Consider the following 8,418-nt stretch of genomic DNA (forward strand, 5'->3'; position numbering starts at 1 on the left):
ATCTCCCAAAACTCTGTCATTTAACATCTATTGTGCACCAGTTCCTCCTCATCTTCTTTTTCTATCCACTGTTAATTTGCTTTGAAGGTAAAAGTGTGGCTGTCATCTGAGAGAGAGAGAGAGAGAGAGAGTGAAAAGGCAAACTCAGCATCACCATACTGTAGTTCGCCAGTCAGAGCCTTGCTGCTGCTGACTTGATTTTTTCTGACAGCATCTCCTTCCTCATACACCCTGCAACGTCACTTATGCTAAAAAGTGATGATACATGGAAAAAAAAAAGTGCCACCATGGCATGCTCTGAAAAACAGGTTTATTAGGAAAAAAACATTGTTCACTTTAGGGTTAGACCAATATTGGCCTTTTATTAAACATCAGTTATCAGCCAGTCAGTCATCCACCTCTGATATATGGGTATGACACAGTTAGATTGGTTACATATTTATTGTAGAATCGATCAATACTACACTGGTGACATTTTGATTGGATTCCACACAAGTATGTAGTAGTAGTAGTAATAGTAATAGCAGTTATAACAGTAGTAACCAGCAATAATATTATCATATTGGGTAGCAATTTTTGTGTTTTTTATCATTTCCATACAAGGATGACTGAAGACTTCTTCTTCTTCTTCTTCGTCTTCTTCTTCTTCTTCCTATTACTGTTATTATTGTCATGGTATTTTCCTGTGCTCTAAATGTTGTTTCTGAGGCTTTCCCACCATGACAAGAATATAATTCTGGGGGAAACACTAAATACTTTACATTTTTTGGATTTTTTTGGCACAAAAATGGTCAAATTTAAAGATATCAGTACAAAATATCAGCTAGCAGCAGTATTATCAGTGCTGGCCTAAAACCCATATCCGTCAAACCTTAGTTCACAATACATTTCAAGTCATGTAAAGTAAGTGCAAGGCACAAGGTTGGCTTTATTAGGCCTTGAGGGAAATTGTGTTGATCAAGTGGAAATAAAAACAGGACATCCAGATAATACAACAGGATACAACAGATAACACAACAATACAGTCATCTGCTCTCATCCTCACACACACATGCACGCACGCACGCGCACACACACACACACACACACACACGCACACACACACACACACATCAGGACTTTCATCAAACAGCAAAACATTTAAAATAGTAAAAAACACAAAAGTACTTGGATGTTCTTCTCATACATCGCATTAGGTTAGACTATATCATCTAGAAGTTTAAATGCAGACTGCAAATAAAACTGGTAAAGAAATAAAACAATTACATAAAAAATTAAACATGCAGTTCTTTAAGATTGTAACTACTAAATATTACAGTAACCTTTTAAAATGTCAAACTGCTCTGGAGTTTCGTGACTCATGTATTGTCCCACTGAACAAGACCTGAAATCTAAATGAGTTAAAAGTGTTCATGACAAAGGGATTTCTTCCCTCCTGTGATAGAGCATGAAGGCCGTAAATGTTTAAAAGTGCAGGCCCAGCAGTTTTAATTATTTAGAGGACTCAGACAGCGAAACCGGAGTACTGACAGAAAAACAAGGTGTTTGAAAGATGGGATTTCTATCCTCCATCCTCCATCCATCCTCATTTTAAACATCAATATATTATTGTCAAATTAATTGTGATATCTTAGTATAATTACGATAAACAAATGAGATAAATAGTCACCAACTTTTTTTTTCTCTTGCCTCTAAGGGCTTCATTGATTTTCTGTTCACAAAAGCACAGCAGTCCAAAATATTAAGTCAGTCTCAGCATGTGATGCATCGTTTTGTAGCTCTGATACTGTCATTGAAGAACGTGAATATATCAGAAAGTCATACTTTGACACAATCCTTCTTTTCTGTGATGGGTTATATTTCTGTGGTGCAGTTTAAATCGTTTATTCTAAAATACACAACGACTTTGTCTGACAGATGGTTCTAAGTTTGTGAATTTGTGAAATGTTGGTACAACACACCAAAATGACTCAGTTGTGACTTTGCTTGAGGTTTAGGAAGTATGAAGGCAATGTTGCTGTAATTCAATGAATTTACTTTCTGAAGCCCAACTTAGTAGAGTTTAATCAAGCTTTCAAAACCTCTTTTTACTCTCATTTAATTTCCTAGTGTGCAGTGTGTTTCTTTTGCTTGTTTTGTGTTTTTGCCTATTCTATTTGAATTGAAGACGCGCTTAAACACTGAGCGATGACGCACAACCTGAAAAAACTTCACATGGATTCACATGGCTACACACTCAACCATGTACAACATCCATACACAACATTTAGATGTGTGTAGATGTGTGTGTGAATGAACATACACACAAACCCAGCTACTGTGCTTATTATACTGTGCTTACACTTGAGGAACGCACACACTACGGATTCAGAGTCGGATTAATTTATTTGCTGCTGTCTAAACAGCACAGTCAGCTGCACGGTGCTGTAATGTTCACTTGTGGGACACTTTGGAAATATGTGCACTCTAATTTGACCCTGATCTGACGAACGCTGCAGTGACACAAGAAGGGAAAGTCATGGCAGACTTTTCTTCTGGACACGGTTCAGCATGAAATCCTCCTCGTCTTGTCATTGGGGAACAGGAAATAAGAGTGGAAAAACACAGTAGAGCCAACGACACGCTGTAGGATAAACAAAGCGCCTGTATTACCAGCATGATTGGCTTTCCCCGTCCAAGTGAATGATGATGTCTGCAGGCGTGACGCAGATTCTGTGGTCCGAGGGTCCAAATCGCCGCTGACCTCTTGGTAACGACACGGTTATGTTTATCTTAGTGCCTTGTTTTAATGCTCGTTTATCATATCAAACCCAACAGGCCGTGAGCGGATGGTAAACACACAGCGCTCACACCGCTGCACTTGTCCTCTCACTACAACTTTTCAGTCCTTTTATAGAAATCCGATGTTAGTTTGTCTGCACTTGGCCTGAAAATGTCCATTTTCACTTTAAGCCCTAATAAACCCTTTTTTCGTTTAATTTCGTTTTGTTAATGTCAAGGAAAATTCATTTATCTCAGAGAAAATATTTCTTAAAACAGCTACTACTCTTCTTGTTGTGAATAGAGCTTCATCTACACAGTATACAATTTCTCCACAAGTTTTTGACAGCTTTATTTATTTAATGTATATTTCTATTCCTATGTACAGCCCTTTCTTACCTTTAATGACCAAATATCAGATGAGGATTTATCCTCATACATTTGCTCCAATATCCAATTGTTTCTCTTGATGCTGTGACTAAGATAAGATGAAACGTTAATGGTCGTGTGGGGAAATTGGGTCTCGCAGAACCAAATAGTAATAGAATACAGAAAAGAAAAATGTAATGTAAATAGGAATAGAGCAAATGTAGGTTATAAACACGCACAACTTGTAATTTCAGCAACTGAACATGTAGAAATGTACATGGCTTAAAGCAAAAAAACATAGTAGTCAGCACACTGCACCATTGCACCATTTATTTCTCTATTTCTCTATAAAACTAGTCCAATAACAAGAACAACGAAAACAATTGACACATCTCTGTGCTGAATGAATGAATATTCAACACACAGCATCATTAATCTATAAACCTAGTGCAATAAGGAGAACTGTGGAGCCCCCCAGGGGTCACCTGGTACAAAAAAAAAATGATGCGGAAATCAGTGGGCATGGTTTTCTTACAATTTACTCCTAAACCGTGCCCACGGATTAGTAAACCATGGGCACAGATTTGTAATATCTACGTTGATAACATCAAAGAGGGACTTTTAGCCCTATATACTGTGAGCCAGAGCCATTACACACCGCTTGGCATACATATAGTGAGTTGTAATAGCCATTAGGCACCTAGACCATATGTGAACCATAACCATTGATTAATCACATCAGTAGGTCTAATTTATGATCCGATATGTGTTTTGGTGACAATATGAAACCTATTTACTCCCTATAAATCATGCTTGTAGAAAAAGCATGCTAATTAAATTTTATATGCAACTCTGTGGGCCGCTGTGGTGTCCCTGTTTGATGTTATCAATATACATATTACAAATCTACTAATCCGCGGGCATGGTTTAGGACTCCGTGCGCACTAATTCGAGGGCACGGTTTACTATTCCGTGCGCATGGAGCCATGTGCAGTTTACCAATCGGTGCCTGTATGGATTTCCCCATCAATTATTTTTTCTTACCAGGTGACCCCTGGGGAGCTCTGTAGAGAACAGCCAAAGCAATGCCACATTTTTATGCTGAATGACGATTGTAAATTGTGAAAGACACACGTTCAAGTCTGTCATTGCCGCTGGAGCGGCAGCTGTAACTGTCACTCCCGGTGTGATCAGATATCGGAGTGCGCACACAGCGGCGTTGTGTCTGGGATTTACCTCATGTGGAGAGAGCACTTTCTTTCTGCTGGTTGAGCACACAGTGCAGAACAAACACCCGGTTCCCTTCATTTGTCGCACCAAGTGTCAAACGGTTTCCCGTCTCCACCCGTTTATTCAATCCATGCCTATCACCGTTTGTTTTTTACTCCTGTTTCAGTGACGCGTGTATCTTCACCAGCTTTCATAAACTTCGTTTCCATATTTCAGCTGTGCTACACTACGGAATCGGTGCTACATTGTGATAGAAAGTAGGTTGCTGTTCAATGGATAAAAAAAAAACTTGCTTGCATTCCATTGGTAAATGTAAAATATTGCTTTGCTTCACTGAATATGATTGGATAAAACGCATCAAAAACAAAAACCCACGTGGAGTGAGTTTTTTTTTTTTTTTTGTCGAAAATAGTTTGTGAATCTAAAACATCCATATGCCGGAAATCCGGCACCTGGCCGGAGGTCTTTAAGCCCTGAATGTATGAATGAAAACATGAAAAGTGTGCAAAAATGCGGTCACATTAAAGGGTCCACAATGGAACAAATACAGAGAGTGTCTAGGTGTTTGCATGCATTGTGAAAAACTACACTCCTTATCAATGTAGTGAAATTACAATTGTAGATAACATGTACTGAATGTGCAGATTTGTATATGTTCATCACTAGCTGTCCACCTTATCGAAAACTCAAAATTTCCTAACCAAGCGACAGGATTAGAGTGAGAGAGAGATGGAAGAGAGAGACTGTATTCTAGTTTGCAACACAATAGGTCTTATTTTATCTCCACACAGCCTTACACAGCTTCTTTCTCTACTGTTTTTCAGTTCTTGGGAAGGATGTTTGGCTTTATCTGGTGTTTGGGCTTAAGGTCCTGTGGAGATTTGCCGTGTATACACACAGATAAAGCTGTTTGGCCTGACCACTGGCCTGCATCCTGCCTGTCTCTGGCTAAACTAGTAGAATACAATGGGTCGTCCTCAGGGGTCCGAAGCTGTGGGTCTGCCCCTCCCCTCCCCTCCCCCTCAATGGCTTTATCATGGAGCTAGTTCTGCACACTTTGGTTTTGGGATGGGATTTTGTATATGTGACCATTTGAACACCATAAAACTGTGAAACCAAGACAAGTGCACTAGTTTCACATATCTACTGTTGTTTCAAAAACATGTTCTGGCCAGTGATGTAGTGGTGAATACAAAGGTGGGTGAACTAGAACTTTAGCTTCAGCGTTAAGGTAAACTTTAACTTTTCTCTGGATGGAGTGCTCATTCGCTGCTGTTTAGGAGACAGTTTGGATTTAACTCTTCAGTTTCGTTCCGCCACACAGAGAAGCTGCTACTTGATCCCCTAGGCTTCCAGCAATTGAGCTAAGCTAACCGTTCCCATATCAAACTGCATGCAGAGACTAAGCAAGCACAGATCCTGTACAGACCCACGGCGTGTGTTCAATTCTATGCACTGAAGCACTGCGACACGGTTAAATTACTAATTCCACTAACGTTACTTAAATGCCACAAGATGACGTCACCTACCGTTAAAGTTTGTAGGGCAGCGAAGACGAGTTACTGTCTGCAAATCCTCGTTACTAACTGTGGAATGTTAAGTTTCACTTTTGTTTTCACACCAGCAGACTCTGTGGGAAAAATGGCGTCCACGAGTTCGTCGGACTCAGCAGGCCAAATTCCCCAAAAACCAAACAAATATTGAAATATTATGTCTGCAAATCTAGACAGAATCTCAAAGTCTTTATGTAGGCTAAAGATTTCAAAAGGGAAACTGACTATACTGAAGCTCCCATTTGGACACAAGTCTACATGACTAACCGCTGCAGACATCCATTTCTTCTCTATGTAACATCCATTTATCTTTGTACTGCAGAACTTTAGCTGGACCTAAATGTCTCTTCCCTGAATCTGACTTCTAATCTGTGTCAGTAAATAATCGTTTGCTGGCACTAAGGAAGTTTTATGCATGCATGAAAGACAGAACAAAAGAGAGCGGGGTGAGAATAATTACAAAAGATACGGGGAAAATGCAAGAACAAGTCACGGCCACAAAAGAGACATGGAGACAAGCAGTCCAAGCCCTCGCTTACACCCCCTCCTCCAATGGGATAAGGCCTCCAGAAGGCTCCCTCCAGCCCCTGGGGCCTTTAACTCCATGCAGTTCACACAGACATATAAACACGCAGACTGCATGGAAAATAGTGGGACACTGTACTTGTTTTAGTTTTTAGGATTCCTCTGAAGGCCGTTCCCCGCAGCGCATTTTCCAAAACGTCACACTGGAGTCTTCCATTACACCCACGGGGTTAGATCAATGGAGCGGCATCGCTATGCGGGGAGATGTGCTCGCTAATCCAAGGATTTAAAATAGCATCTTTCATGTCACAGCAATTCAGAGCAATGGGGATTATGCCTTTTGTATCGGGAGCTTGTGATACAGTGTTATCGCCGTACTTCGGCTACACAATTTGTGATTATTCATGTTTTGAGAGACACTAAGTATCAGCTTCGACACTGTGATACATTGGGAATTACTATGCTGAAATAGGGGCAATGAACTGTCAAAATAATTTATACTAGAATCAATTATGGAGATAAAAAGTGCTAGATCAATTGAGACATGAAATTCAAGATCTCTCAGACTAACAAGAACTCTTCCAAGGGCATTTCTGGACGACATAATTTGATAGAACATCATTATGTGGTCCTTCATGACTTGCCTTGAAAACTATTGATAGTTAATATCCCAATAAACATCTGCCAATACAGAGGACATGATGTACCTATCCCTCCCTATGTGGCAGCCTGGCTTGTATGTCATTGGGATTACCATGTGGGCTCCTCCCATCACAGATGTTTGGTTGAGCTGGATTGATTGTGGATCCGTGACACGTCCAGAAGGATCAACTGTGAATGCGGTTGTCCCAGAACTGATCAGACCTATACTCATCTACACTACACCTACAATACTCTGGCACTGTACCCACATTTAGGTTTACACCAGCCCTATAATATCTCACCCAATAATTTCCGACCTGGCCGTCAATCTCAACAATAGGCCAAAGGGATGGCTGAAACATAAACAGCACTCTCAGCAGTTCAGACACTGAATTGTATCAGCAAACTGTAAGCTAAAAGTAATAATCTGAGACATTTTCATATAAATATATCTCTGTTTTGCTACTCTCTATCACCAACTGATTCAACCTATCGCCGGTTCATGAAAGCTTTGATATTTGCTGTCTAAACACCTGGTGTCTGGTAGGTCGTTCCTGGGAAAAATGCTTTACCTTTCCAGTTTGTTTGGAATAAATAGAAGAACTGGGTAGTTAGCATGAGCAGTGATAGCCACTATGGCTGAACAGACAAAGAAAAGAGAAACTCAAACTGCATCAACAGAAAATCCAAGGAAAAAGATGCCACAGTACTGGACACAATGTTTGATTGACAGGTGATCTGTGGGAAGAGCAGTGCAGAAACACCACAGCAATGACTGTGGCACTAAATATGTCACCAAAATAAATCTCATGGATTACTGTCTAGCGGTTGCTACGAAAAACCTTACTTCTCCCACCTGAAACTCTGCCTGGCTCAGATAACCTCCTACTGTGTGAAACCTGATACATAGAGACAGGTGGGTTGTGAGCTGTAGAACAACGAAAAAGAGGCAACAAGCCACATGCTACAAATTTACAAGGTCAATGTAATGGTTACATCCTATAGTTTAACTTAAACGCTAGTAGTAGAATTTTGTTTGGTAACTTAACCGACGCTAATGGTTTTGAGTGACACAGAGCTGAAGCGTTAATTTAGCTTAATGCTTAAGTCCAGCAAACTAGGCTTACTGGACTTGCACAGCTAACGCAAGTTAGCTAGCCTTCCATGTGGGTTTAGTAAACTTGTCATGATGTTCTATTCCCAATGTTTGCATAACTTACATTATGCATTATTAATTATCTTACAGCTAGCTACATTGGTAGAGTCAAGTCAAAGACTTTATGGCTAGTAGAGCCAGACCTATAAACTTTGTTTAACGTGTTGCTAACACGAATATTGC

Source organism: Centroberyx gerrardi, chromosome 22 (assembly GCF_048128805.1).
Source record: "Centroberyx gerrardi isolate f3 chromosome 22, fCenGer3.hap1.cur.20231027, whole genome shotgun sequence".
NCBI classification, from domain to species: domain Eukaryota; kingdom Metazoa; phylum Chordata; class Actinopteri; order Beryciformes; family Berycidae; genus Centroberyx; species Centroberyx gerrardi.